The 10,562-nt window shown below is 39.9% G+C and overlaps 1 long non-coding RNA gene and 1 pseudogene across 1 annotated transcript; both read right to left on the bottom strand.

The window, feature by feature from the left end:
• Positions 1 to 1,857: 1,857 nt before the first annotated feature.
• LOC113461198 lies at positions 1,858 to 2,629 on the bottom strand. The gene is made up of 3 exons (XR_003383308.2): positions 2,367 to 2,629; positions 2,003 to 2,088; positions 1,858 to 1,891 (listed from the first exon to the last, which is right to left on the bottom strand). It is a non-coding gene; the product is annotated as an uncharacterized LOC113461198 (long non-coding RNA).
• Positions 2,630 to 3,671: 1,042 nt separating this feature from the next.
• On the bottom strand, positions 3,672 to 8,141 carry LOC120107456 (annotated as a pseudogene).
• Between the last annotated feature and the right edge of the window lie 2,421 nt (positions 8,142 to 10,562).

The raw sequence follows: 10,562 nt of genomic DNA, 5'->3' as shown, positions 1-10,562 counted from the left end.
TAACCAAACAGAAGAGTGTCCTTCTTGGACTTATGTTTTCTATGCTAGGCACACGCAAATAAAAGAGATCTCGCAATTTGTATGCACACACAATGGGGGGACCCTTGGGGAGTGAAACTAGTGATAATTAGAGTCCTGCATGTGCATGTACAATTTTGTTTTCATTGATGGAACACGGATAAGAGACGAGCGGGCAGCGGGGGGGGGGGGGTTGTTTTTTTGACCAAAATATCCTTGATAAAATATAATAATTGCACAAAATGTCTCTCTAATAATTGTTTAACCAATTTTATCACCTAACTAAAAAAATTGTTATATTATGAAAAATTAATTTACACTAATAATTATAATATTTTATACCTTTGTTATTGTATTATACTATAAATATAATATTATATTATATTATATCATAATACATTGATATGCTATGTTAAATAATTTAATATTATATTAAATTGTCATTCTATAGTATATAATATTATATTACGTTATGACAATATAATACTATATCATATATTTATGTATTAATATATATTATATTTTATTATGCTCTATTGTATAATACTATGCAATGTCTTTTATGGTTATTTTGTCATACCAAAAGTACTTTCTAAATTTATTTACCAAATACATGTTAAAGTGGCATATCACTTTAGAATGTAGTTACCAAACAGCAAGCAGTTTTTCATAAAAGTTCTATTTTATAAAGCTCTACTTTCAAAAGTACTATTTTAAAAATCTTTACTGACAATAGATCTCTCCAACGTGGCCATAGTGCAGCACTTCAGGCTGCGCAACAGAAGAAGACAAAAGATAGGATGGAATCTTTTAATGAAATCTCATAGAGTGCTGCAGTATAGGTTAAAAACTAGAATGGAACCTTTTAATAAAACGTCTCAGTGGGTGGGCTAGCAGGCAGCCTACAGCAAGAGGACAAAAGATAGAAATATTGGATGCACTACAAGAAAATTGGGCATTAGCGACGCTTTTAAGCGTCGGTAAAAACCATCCTGACGCTATCTCAAGCGTCGGTAAAGCGTCGCTTATGCTACAGTGGATAAAACATTTTCCGACGCTTTCAAAAGCGTCGGTCATTAGCGACGCTTTTTAGCATCGGTAACGTACAATTTAGCGACGCATAAAAGCGTCGCTAATTGCAATTTAGAGACGCTTTTTAGCGTTGGTAACTAGCGACGCTTTAAAGCGTCGTTAAAGTCAAACCTACCGACGCTTTAAAGCGTCGGTAATAGATAACGTCCATGATTTTAACGACGCTTTAAAGCGTCGTTAGAGTATATTTTTTTAAAAAAAAATTTAAATTTTTTTTTAAAACTCTGTTTACAAAATCAAAGGCATTCACACTAAACGAGATTATGCTCATAGCACAATCAAACATATTTATCTAAACATTCATATTGTCAAATTACATTCATATTGTCAAATTACATTCATACTGTCAATTTACATTTGCAATGTACTTCGAAAAGCATAAAAAAAATACATATAAAACTCCAAAATAAAAGCTTCAGGGATCAATGGGGTCACCATTTCTACGCGCAGATGAAGTATCAGGAACCTGTAATAAAAAAACCTTAAGAAGTTAAGAATACAAAATTTATTAAGCTCTTCAAAAAAAAATATGATACTTATGTAAAATGTACAAGTAGATGTAGTAATTTATCTGAGGAGGCAATGTCACAATCCGTAGTTGAACCCAGGAACCTAGAATAAAATATATAAAGAACAAAAGTAGGAGAGATTGACTTGGATCATTGTCCATTATCACCCAAACAGATATTACTAAAGTTACATGATCAAGCATTTAACAAATGTAAGAATGGCACAATTCTAGTCATTCATAACAGAACAAACTTTGACTGAAAAAAAGAAGCTGGAGGACAAGAAAAAAGAAATAAAGAAAATATGGTTATTATCTGATAAACAAAGTTAAATTTTTAATTATAAAGACGGTGATACATAATCACAAAAATTGAAAATATACCTAGGTGTTGATGAATCTTTGGGTCAAGAACTTGAGTGATGGATGCTAGAATTTGAATCAGAGAATAAGCGTGAAGAATCTTGGATCTATAAAAGAATAGTTAAAATAATCAGAGAAAGAAATTACAGGAAAATTTATTATGAGAATCACCCAATTAATTCTACCAACATGAATCACTCAACATTTCAGAAGCATTTCAAATGAGAATTGGAAGGGACCATATTCTCAAAGTTCTCACAGTGATGGATATAACTTCCTCTTAGGAATCTCATGAAGATGATAATATACAATTTACACAACAGATTGAAGAACCTTCTCCAATATTATTCACATATATGGATTCAGAGGAGAGATGCCCATGTACCTTGTTCAAGCTCAGGCAAAGAAATGGAAGGCCATATATTTGGTCGACAGTATGATGGGTACCTAGATGATAGAGTCCAATTGAAGTGATCAATAAACATAAGAGAACACATGTAAACATATGATTATAGATAAAGTCATAGTACTACGAAGCAATTTCCTTGAAAAAAAGAAGACAAGGAAAAGGCACAGTAGCATTGAATGTAATGAATCAGCTTGTAAAGCTGTTCTGCATGACAATCATGATTGCCATGTTGGAGATGATATGAAGCGAAGCACAAGCTGAAAAATTTTGGCCATAGAGTATTACTATATTATTAAGGATTGCCTACCATACTCTCCCTGGCTAAAATAACAACACTCTAAAAACAGCTTATAGCACTATTATTCAAGATAACACTAACGACATCATTGTAGATGTTCAGCTCTCATCAGGAATTGCTGGCAAATTCTGATTGTAATGTTCACAATATAGACTTGATATTTCTACTTGACTATAAAATTAAGGCAGTTATCTACTAATCAACAGTTCACAAGTCTTTGTCTTTTCCTTCTTCTTAAGCATGGCTATGGCTGCATCGCAATTTTTCCCACCCAAAACAATTAAACCTCAAAAGCACACCAAAAGAGTAGAGGAAAGACCTTCAAGCAATAACAATGCAATGGACCAATTTCGGTCAATAAAAAGCAACAAAAGAAAAGGTTAACTCCAAGAAAAAGAGAATTACATAGAATTAGATGAGAGACATCCAAGCCTATACTTTATCCTCGGATTCTAGTGATAACAGCAAGAAGTAAATGAAGAAAATCCCAGGAATTAAGGAAGAATATATCTATCCACCAAAAAGCATTAACACAAAATAGACAAGGTACAACTATAAATCCAAATTTTATAGATTATGAAAAAAAAATGTAATGGTTTAGACGAAATATTCTGAAAGACTCTGGAGATGCAATGATAGAACAAAAACTAGTAAAAAAAAAAAAGAAGACAAAGCATCACAAAATGAGTACTATTATGTAGAAAAGAAGACAAAGCATCACAAATTGAGTACCATCACATAGAAAAGAATGTCTCTAATGAGAAGGAGGTTTAAGAGAGAGTAAGATCAAGCACCTTCTCTGCCATAGGCTCGAATGGTTGGAGATCCCAAACTTGGAGATACTAGGAGGCAGTGAGGGGGTTTGGAGGGAGAGAGGAGTACTACTTAAAAGATGTGGATGATCAAAGGAACCGATAAAGAACCTATGGATCCTAAAATTTCCAGGGCAAAAATTTCTACTAATTTGTTTGGCCTCCGTGATATAGATGCTATTAAACAAGAAAAGGGGGAAAATATCCTCCTTCCAAAATTACACCAAAACCATCCAAATTACAAACCCCTAAAAAAAAGGGCGACAGAAGGACTACAAATCTTGGTCCTCACCTCCGCCTCGTCTCCGTCGGAGGAGGAGGGCAACGAAGCTGAGGACGGCGCCGACCGGCGACGAGGTTTCCCTCTCGGAGGAGGATCTTGAGCGCGAAACCGGCGATGTCGGAGGTGATCCGACGGCCATCGGCGACGAGCGCCCGTCGGGGCTTCCTGGCGAAGGCGAGCAGCACGAGGATCGTGATCCAGGTGACCAACGTGGCCGGCACCGCCACGGCCAGCGCCGCCCCCATGGAGAGCAGGCCGAAGACCCCTCCGTAGAGCACGGAGGCGTAGAGGGCCTTCTAGCCGGCGGCGGCGCGGGAGGAGGCGGAGGCGGCCGCTGAGTTGTACCAGGAGCGGATGGAGAGGAGGAGGTTCCAAGAGGAGGAGGGAGTAGACGACGAGGAAGAGGAAGACCCACGTCCGCCGCTTGCTCAACGCCCGCATCAGCAGCGACTCCCCCCATCGCGACGACGGAGAGCGCTCGGCGGAGGAGAATGGCTGAGATCGGTGAAAAGGGTTGAGAAGAGAGGGAGTCGGTCGGCGTGAGATGGGGATTTAGGGCTTTAGAGGGAGGGGTCGATCGGGTTTTGTCGTGGGAGGAATGAAGTCCGACGACGCTTATAAGCGTCGTCGTATTCCTCCGTTATGCCGACGCTTATAAGCTTTTTTACCGACGCTTCTGAGAAGCGTCGGCGGTTACTGTCCCAAAAAAAAATTGCCGACGTTTTTAACTAGCGTCGGCAAAAACCTTTTTTGTTGTAGTGATGGGATCATTTAATAAAACTTCTCAAAAATTTGACGGTGGATCGGACATTATTTACTCGAGGTAAGAATGGGCATGATAAATTTTTGGATACTGACTCGATCCGATCTGACCTGACCCAATTTTTATTTGAGTTAAATCTCGTCTAAAATTAAAAGCAAAATAAAAATTGGGCCGGATCAAGGCCATTCAAGATCCGATCCGTTCTAACTTATTTGTACTCTTAGATACGAGCAAGTTTCTGCTTCCACTAAACTATGGGACCCATACCACAAAAATGCACAGGGTGGAAGTTAGCGTGGCTACCTGAACTCTGGTGGCAAGGTGCACCTAAAGGCCTTTTCTTGTCCTTCCTCTCAATTCATAAATAAGACCTCATTGGAGCGAGGGTTTTTCTCCTTTTTTTTTTTTATGTCAGAGAGAAGGGATTTCTTTTGAGAGAGAATCTCGAGGCTCCCACCAGTTATGAGCGAGAATTCCTACGTGGAAGTTTTAGCAAAAATTTCTACATGAAAGTAAAAACCAAATATATGCGGACTGGGCATGCATAGACGGAGAGAAAGCCTCAATTTTAGTATATACTAGCCAGATTAGTTTCTAGGATATACATCTAACAAGGATCAAGTGATAAAATCAAAATACTCAAAATCTGACGTTCTAAAGATCAAGTCCTCACAAAAGATATTTTCAGGAAAAACCATATGTGAGGAAATCAGTTGAAATATTCAACAGAGAAGTTGCTATTGTGCAATCAAGACCTTTGGCTGCAGCCAACAACCATCTTCAAAGCTTCTGATCCATATTTATTATTTCATTTATTTTGAAGCTTTGTTTACTTAATTACATCATTTATTACATACTCTTTAAACTCTGCTGTAATAGTTTTATTTGTTCTGAAATTGATAAAGGTTCCTCCAAACCTGAATTGGAAGTTGTTGAATCAGGAGATTCAACAAGGGTTAAGGTTTTGATTGGTGAGCATGTGAAAAACTAGCTGGGCTATTTGTGAGCTCGAAAAAAAAACAAATGTGTAAAGATTTTGGTTGGTAAGCATGTGAAAACTAGCTGGGTTGTTTGTGACCACGAAAAAACAAACGGGTTAAGATTTTGGTTGGTGATCCTATGAAAACTGACTGGGTTCGTTGTGATCCCGGAAAACAACGAGTTGGGTTGTGAGCTCGAAAAACGACCGCATTATAATCAGGAAGATTATAGTAAAATTCTCAAGAGTCTTGGGGAGTGGATGTAGGTGTGGGTTATATCGAACCACTATAAATTTTCTATGTTTGTATGTGCTTATCTCTTGACACTTCTGTTCTTTAATTCCTGTCATTATTCATTCATTGCTTTAGCATTAATATCTTTCAAAACCCAATTCAACCCCCCTCCTGGACAACACTGACAACACGCCATCTCTAGCTATTGGCCAGCTGATCGCACATAGCCCGATATTTCAGGTAATGGCCGTCACCTTCGCCCTATAAAAAGGGAGTAGGGAAGGGCTCTCGGTAAGCTTTAATAAGCGGTTACAAGCTTTTACAAGCTTTGATAAGCCATTACAGGCCATTACAAGTATTTTTGAGCTACAAGAGGCCATGAAAGGCACTTAGACAGCTTGGCTCCTCTCCACATAAAAGGCCCGGCTAACTTAGCCATCGGATAGCCTTCGCGGAATCTCCGGCTCAGGCTTTGTGCAGGTACCCTAGAGCGCAGAAGGTGGCCTTCTTTCTCCGTTCTGGCCGGCGTCTTCTTGAAGGTATCCCGGAGCATCGGAGGTGGCCCTTTTCTCCGTCCCTTCCGGCGTCTCCTCGGCTCTTTTTCAGCGTGGTCACCCTCGGGCCAGATTTCAACCACAACAAGCTCCATTTTCCATTTAAAAAAATGCAAAGCAGAAACTCTCGCTATGCTACCATCATGGATGGTCGACTTTATAATTTGCAACCTTCTCTCACGTGTTATATGTTTGGAAATCTATACACTCAACCGCGTGAGAGTGAATACGTGTCTCAAAGTTCATCGTGCAACGATGATACGGGAAATATATAATAACTCATTTATTAGTGGACGTAAGTGGCAATCTTTGATATCGTTGATTTCTTTTTTTTTTTTTGGCACAAGATATCGTTGAATTTTCAAACAGGATCGCGGCTTGATACGGGAGTGTTAAATCTTTCCGAAGATAGAAAGCAAAAAATAGAAACACAATCTGCCTAAGAAAGAAAGATGCACATGGTAAACAGAGGGTTCCGCTTCTTTGCATAAAAAAATATATCAGAAGCATACAGGTCATGGAGGAGATGACAGGTAAGTCAGCTTCCACTCCTTTCAGACTTTACGGTATTTACAAAGCATACCGGTTCATGTTTTACCCATCTCCCTTGGTTATTCCCTTGTTTCCTGTAGAGATTTGTCTTGCGATAGAAAAGAAATCTAGTACGTAATCCTTAGTACTAAATAGTGCCCAAATCGGCGAAAATTGGACTTGTTTGGGGCAAAGCTCTCTGAAGCGAGGTTTTCTGGTGATGTAGTTTTGCATCATAATCTCTTACAGATTACTACTATTCTACAGACCACAGGATAACACTTTCTCCATTGCAACTCCGATGGCCTTATTTTGGGCACGCTGATCACATTAAGTATTTGAAAAATAACTTCTTAGCTCATTTATTCCGCGGCTTTTCCCCTCTTCCTTTCTAAATGCCCTCATCAAAATTTAGGTATTGCTAACAAGATAATGAGCGGGAAAAGAATCGAGAAAATAAGGGCTGTAATCTGGCGGGGAAATCCAATCTTGAAGATCGAATCTTGGGGAAAGATTCCGAAGGAGACAAAGTGGTAGTGCAGAGAGAATTGGATTCAGCTAGGCATCTCAAAATTTTGTGGTAGTTGGGGATTCAGAGCCAGGAAGGATTGGGGACAGGTTCCAGGGAAGCAGAGAGATGGGCCTAAAGCAAGAGATGACAGATTGAGTGCGGGAACGGGAATGATCCTTTTTCTTCTTTTAATTTATCTACGAACGGAATTTTCGCCGATCTGGACTCCATTTTTTCATTGTTTTCCCTTCTTCTGAGGCAATGGAATGCCAGCTAGATTTGTCTTGCAACAGAAAAGAAACTGTCTTCCACTAGAGGTTCCGTTTTCCCCATCCCTCAACGGGAGTAGAAAGATGGAACGCATATATTGATAACCGTGATCTGTAGGTGAGAAGATCGAAGACTCACCAATCGAGCAGGTGCGGCTCACAGTGCCCACCACAGATGATGAACGGCTGCCAATCCTCACATTCCGTACTTGGGTCATTGGCCTTCCTCTGTGCGGCTTGGCGACCGTTGTGATGGCATTCACCGATTACCGCACTTTTCCAGTGTATATCGCAACCATCATCGTCCAGATACTCGTCCTTTTCCTCGGAAAGCTGATGGCTGCGTCTCTCCCTTCGAAGCATGTGCAGGTCCCACTGACAGGCTGGACGTTTTCCATGAACCCAGGGCCGTTCAAAATGAAGGAGCATGTGGTCACGTCCATCCTCGCCAATGCAGTCACTAGGCCTAAAGCCGTTACCATCGTCACCTTGTTGAGGGTGTACTACCACCGCCATGTCACCTTCTGGGCTGCACTGTTCTTGACTTTATCCTCCGACGTAAGTTCTTTTGTCGATTTTATATCTTAAATTTATATATATACATAATGTTCAGCAACATGCTTCATCCGGAAACAAGTGCGTCTGTTGATTACCATTTTTGATTGTTTGAGGACCTGAGGTCAGAGATAAGTAACCAGACCTTTTCATCATCCTACATAGCATTGACTGCAAATCATTCTTTATGACATACACGCAAGTCCTATAAATCTTGATGGCAGAGTAGCACCTACCAATTACTACATTGTAATTTTATATTTTTAAAAAATATTATAAAAAATCTACAAAAAAAAAACAGAAAATTGAAAAAGTCTAGCTTGGATCGAGGTATTTGAAGATCATTGTTCTAAGAACATGATAAAGATCTACGACAACACTACAAAAAATGCATCTTTTCGGATGCTTTTTAAATCATACACCGACGCTTATAAACGTCGGTAATTTCAGTGCCGACGCTTTTTAAAGGATCGCCTATGTCATAGTGAATTTTTTTTACCGACGCTTTTCAAAGCATCGAAAATAACGAAAATTTTGCCGACGCTTTAAAGCATCGGCAATAGTTATTCTGACGACTGTTTAAATCGTCGTTATAGTTATTTTTTTAAAAAAAATAAAGAAGCTCAATTACAAATTCTAATGATGCTTTAACGGGAGCTTTTTTTTTCTTTTTTTTTGAAAAAAAAAGAAAACTTGTATCTAGCTAAAAACCCCCTCAATTTTCGTTCTCCATATTCTGTTTCTTTTAAATTAGAACAACAAATGCACAAGATAGATAAAAAAAATAAAATTAGAAAAAAAATAATACAAAAAGAACAACAAATGCCTCATTTATTGATTTTTTTTTACAAGAAACATATGCCCCATTAATTGATCTTTTACGAGAAGCCTATTTACAAATCCTCAAGAAAATCTTCACCTCAAGAAAATCTTCGCCTCCTTCAGACGATCATAGAAAATAGGAAAAGAATTGTTGGGGCCACCGGCTCCCAACGCTGCAATCTCATTTCTTCTTGCATTGTCTTTGTCCTCATATAACTCGATCTTGAAGAATTTATCCACCAAAAAAGAAAAAAAGGAAATCAGAAAAGAATCAAGAAAAGAAAGAAAAAGAGAATGAAAGAAGGGGTTAGGGATCACTGCAACTTGGAGAGAAACCGACATGGTGGAAGAAGTAATAGAAGATGAGAGTGGGAAAATGGAAACCCTAGGTGGAAGAAGAAAACGGATAGCTTCAGAATAGAGCGGTGAGAAAGAGCATACCTCGGGTGTAGCTGCGGATGCGGAGAGGGAAGAAAAAGAAGAGGAGTCGATCATAGCGATTTCTTGTCGAGAAAGATGAGGAGGCTGGAGGTGGGTTTCCTCAGAGGTTGGAGGGCTCGGATCCAAGAGGTGTTGGAAGAGAAAGCACACGCAGCCTTCGTAGCCCTATCAGCGATCTCCGATTCTCCAAAGGGGCAAAGGCTCTATCTGCAATCTCCTACTCCCCGAAGGGGCCTCCCCGTTCTCCGGCGAGAATCCAGTCGTCGACAGACTAGGACGCGAGAAAGGTGAAGACAACGGAGGAAAAGGATGAAGACATGGAGACGAACATGAAGGGGTTAGGGATTTTGTTGGGGGTTGGGATGAAGGTGACTGGGTGAAGGGGTCAGGGATTAGTATAAGAAAAAAAGGGGTTAGGGATTTTGCCCGCCCGTCGGGGGGGGGGGGGGGGGGGTAGGGATTTTGGCCAGAAGGGGGGTGGGGGGCGGGGTTAGGGATTTTGGCCTCCAACGACACTTTGTAAAGCATCATCTTAGCTTGGAGATACTAGATTAGCTTCCGGTGATGCTTTTAGAAAGCGTCGTGTTGGGCCAAATTTTTGGTCTCCGACGATGCTTTTAGAAAGCGTCGTGTTGAGCCAAATTTTTGGCCTCCGACGGTGCTTTTAAAAGCATCGTGTTGGGCTAAATTTTTGGCCTTCGACGATGCTTATAAGCGTCGTTGGAGGCCAAAGCTTAACCTTGGCACTTATAAGCATTGCCTAATCCCGATATCTCTCGATGTTACTAAAAAGCATCGGTAAATTTTGGCGCAGTAACAAAATTGCCGATGCTTCTTCCTCGCGTAGGCAGTAACAAGTCAAAAAACTTATTTTTTTGTTGTAGTGCAATTTTGTCCCTAAAGTACAATCATCTGGCTTAGTCTGATCCTCCTCTAGTGAGTACATTCGCTTAGAGGCTAGACCTATGGGCTCCTTCAATTACCCAAAAGAGGAACAAAATAAAAAATAAGGCACCGAAGAAAATAGAATGGGAGAGTAGGAAAGGGAGCCTTTATCCGGCCGAGCCTACATGTGCATGCGTGTCACCAACCCATTTTCGTTAAAGCCAACTTGGGCTT

Source organism: Phoenix dactylifera, unplaced genomic scaffold (genome assembly GCF_009389715.1).
Source record: "Phoenix dactylifera cultivar Barhee BC4 unplaced genomic scaffold, palm_55x_up_171113_PBpolish2nd_filt_p 000870F, whole genome shotgun sequence".
NCBI lineage: Eukaryota > Viridiplantae > Streptophyta > Magnoliopsida > Arecales > Arecaceae > Phoenix > Phoenix dactylifera.
Note: the sequence above shows the minus strand (reverse complement) of the source record. Positions and strands in the feature narration are given on the sequence as shown.